Here is a 4060-nt window from a genome sequence, read left to right on the forward strand (position 1 = left end):
GTCAGGCGGCAGACCTGGGCCCTGCCTCCCAAACCCAAGCTGCCTCCTCCCTCGGCCCCCCACGCAGCCTCCCACTTAGACTGTGGCCCTGGAAGCGGCAGGCCCAGTGCCTCTGGCTGGACAGTGTGTGGGGTGCATGGGGGAACATCTCCCTCCCACCCGGGTCACCCTTCAAGAGGGTGCCTCGGGCTGCAGCGGATTAATGGTGCGGAGGCCACTCATTTCCTCTGGCCGGGAGACAGGCCGCACCACACAGCCCCCCATTGTTGGCTGTCCTTATCTCGGGAAGTTCCGCCCGCACCATCCGGAGAGGCAGCTAGGCCCCCCGGCCCTGGCCTCACCTTTCTTTGCCTCTTGGAGGCTGGAGAGCTCAGCAGGGCTCAGATCTTGCAGGCTTTGGTCTGCCCACCCCCACGACTCACGGGAAGCCTGGACTTTACCCTGAGGGCTACAGGGAGCCCGGGAGGGCGGAGCAGGGCAGGGCCTGGGGCTCTGCTGGGCTTCAGAAGGGCGGCCCTAGGGGGTTCAACGAGAAACTGGCAGGGGTGAGGCTGGAGGCAGGGAGGGTGGAGGGAGCCCAGCTGCACCCAGGGGCCCAGCTGGGATAGGCCGGGCAGGGCGGAGCACCACATTCCTCTGCCTAGAACCTCCCTTTGAGGAGTACACATGGCCTTTGGTTTGGCACCCACACCAGGATGCAGCACCAGTACACAGAGCCCCTCCAGGAAGCCTTTCCTGATGTCCCCCCAAGCCCCCCGCTAGTCTAGCCCCCTGTGCTTCACCCCACACTCCCTTTAGAGCCCTAAACACCCTGTGTGGACACAGGTCTGTCTCCCTCATTAGACTGGACATGCCTTGATGGTGGAGACCCCAAGTCTCCAGGACTTGCCCCCACCTTCAGCCTGGTGAGGAGACGGACCCTCTAAAGCTGGCTCCAGCCCGGCCTCAGCCATATCTCCTCCCACAGGCCTGCCCTCTTACCACCATGCTTTTGGCCAACTACGTCCCTTTACCTGGAAAGCCCTCTCCATGCTTCCCTCTGGCCGAGTCCTAGCCACTCCCTAAGGACTGCTTGGCTGCTACCACCCCCCTTGAAGCCCCTCTGGGCCCACCACCCATGCCAGGGAGTTTGGCAAATGCCTCTCTCCTTTTTCCACCAGAGCAGCTCCAATCAATAAATTGATTAAAAGATTTTTTTTTTTTTTTTTTTTGAGACAGAGTCTTGCTCTGTTGCCCAGGGTACAGTGCCGTGGCGTCAGCCTAGCTCACAGCAACCTCAAACTCCTGGGCTCAAGCAATCCTACTGCCTCAGCCTCCCGAGTAGCTGGGACTACAGGCATGCACCACCATGCCCGGCTAATTTTTTCTATATAGATTTTTAGTTGTCTGGCTTAATTTCTTTTTATTTTTAGTAGAGACAGGTCTCACTGTTGCTCAGGCTGGTCTCGAACTCCTGACCTCGAGCAATCCACCCGCCTCGGCCTCCCAGAGGGCTAGGATTACAGGCGTGAGCCACCACGCGCCTGGCCTGATTAAAAGATTTCATAGCTTAAAAAAAAAAAAAAAAGTTTAAAACCATGATATTTGTCCTTCCTACCCCTTAACAGATGAAGATAATGGCTATCTCCTGAGAAGTCTTAGAAGGAATAGATTTTCATTTTAACAGAGGAAGCCGTCAACAGGTTCCAAGCGAAACAATGGAGTTTTCATTATTTCCCAGTGACCGACACCCAACAGCTCTGGGCGGGCAGCCTGTGCCAGCCCGAGTGCAGCGAGGACCCTTGGGCGCACTTGCTCCTCCGTGGCATCTGCCCCGCAGGAGGGGCGCAGGAGAGTGGAAAGGTCATTTCGCTGAGACCCACAGATGGGCACCAAGCCTGTGCCCGACCGCACGGATAATAGTGGTCCCGGCTGAGCTGACACCTCCGTTTCCTCATTTACCCCTCACGACCTCCCTCTGGACAGCTACTTTCATACTCTCATCTTACAGATGAGGAAACTGTGGTTCTGAGAGCTTGAGTGACTTGTTCAAGGCCGCCCAGCAGATGATGGAGGGGCTGGAAGTCAACTCTAGTCTTCCAGCCCAGCTCAAAGTCGGCCAGTGTCAAAGCCCTGCCGGAGGTCGCCCAAACCCAGGAACAAATGACCTTGTGTGTTTGTGGCCGGGGGTGGGGGAGCCCCACTGCTCCAGGGAGATGCAGGGCAGAAGAAACCCACCACTGGGAAAGGAGTTTAAGTGTTTTAAGTGGTTTTCAATTTCCTGGGCTGAGTCCTGAAGTTAATGATTGATCTGTAGTTTTGCGTGCTGGCTGGCAACAGCTGGGATGGAGGGTCTTGATTCCTGAGTCTCTGCCCTGAGGGGATGCTTAGAGGAGGGGGTCAGGGGTGGGGCCAGTCCGGGCCAGGGTGGTGGCTCCATAAGGGCCACAGGGAGCTGGCCTCAGTCACTGGAGCAGTGGTACCTGGCCCCTCCCAGCCAGGAGATGGGGGGTGGGTCAGGAAAGAGTGGTAGAGGCAACGTGAGCCCCTCGGTGCCGGGCCCTGGGTGTAGCGTGTCTGGAGCCGTCTGGAGCCGTCTCCCCTCCTGATAGTGTGATCCCAGCCTGCTCCCGGCTCTGGCAGCCTTAATGTCAGGCCTCACAGCTCTCCCCAGGCCCGTGGGGGCTGCCTAGCCACACACATCCAAAGGCATCATTTGAAGGTCAGGCCAGTGAAGTGGCCACTGCTGTAGTCTGGTGAGAGACAGTGTGGCCTGAGCTGGGCAGTGGTCACAGGCACTGGCTGACTGCTGTCACTATCTCCCAATGGCAGCTACCCTACAGAGAAAACCAAGGTCACCCAGCGGCGCATCTGGGGTGTAGTGGGGTCCTGAGGCAAGTCTAGAGTTCTGTCCTCAGCCCATCTGCCATGGCCTGTGTCTGAGACCTCCTGCTCCAGGTTTGCCCTACTTCACGGGCTGCCCCCTGAGCTCCCCTGCTCCCACGTGGGATGGCAGGACAGCAGCAGCAGCCTCTGTGGGGCTCCAGGCCTGACCCATCCCCAGGCCCTCCCTCCCTGGCTCCAGGAAGTCTGGAGCCCTGCGAATCCCAGGAAGGTGCCTGGCCTGGGCCTGCCAGGGTCTGGATCCCTCAGACACTGGGAAGATCCAGGCCCTCAACACACCAGGCTTTCATGTGCTGGAGCCAGGGCAGCGTCTGGAGGTGGGGGCAGAGCCAGGAGGAACCTTGGTGGTCATCTGGTCAGAGGGGAAGAGGTCCCAGAGAGGGCCATGTCTTGCCCTCTCTAGACACACAGCGAATGTGAGGACAGTGGATGACTCTGTAAAGGAAGCAGCTGTCACATCCGTCCTCACACCAATCCTCCCTGCAGGACTGTGAGGGAGGCAGGGATCCCGAGGCCCATCTTACAAAGAGGGAACTCAGGTTCAGAGAGAAGCAGCGATTTGCCCACAGACACACAGTGATGCAGGCTGTCTGGGAATCCAGGTCTTTCCCGTAGTCTTTTCCAGTTCCCACTCTTTCTGTCTGTCTCTCAGTAACTGCTGACCAATCAGCAACCTTTTCCCAATTATTTAGCACAGCATAGAGGATCCAGAGAGGAACTCAAGGGGCTTCCTGCATGGGGTGGCCAAGGAACAAGTGCATGTGAAGGAAAGTGATACCTAAGAGGGAGGAGGAGAGGGGACAGTGGGCTGGAGCAATCAAGGAAGACTTCCTGCAGGAGGTGGCATTTCCAGAATTGTTTGAATGAGAGAGGAAGTCCATAAGGTATGGCTGGGGAGAAGGCTGGAGGGAGGCAGGGAAGGAACTGGAGTGACAGCACATGTACTTCGTAGAAGGCAGGGCAAAACAACTGTTCAAAGGCTGTGGTGTGGTAGAAAAAGCTCTTCGTGTGAGATCAGACAGACCCAGATACTAGGCAAATCCCAGAGAGTAGAGGCCGGGTGCTCCTCACCCTGCATCTTCAGACCCTAGCGTGGGGTCTGGCCAGGAGTCAGTTAAATTAATGAATGACCTCAATTCCAACAAATACTGGATATGTGTGCCCTTGAGCAAATCAC

This window comes from Lemur catta, chromosome 7 (assembly GCF_020740605.2).
Source record: "Lemur catta isolate mLemCat1 chromosome 7, mLemCat1.pri, whole genome shotgun sequence".
Taxonomy (NCBI): Eukaryota; Metazoa; Chordata; class Mammalia; order Primates; family Lemuridae; genus Lemur; species Lemur catta.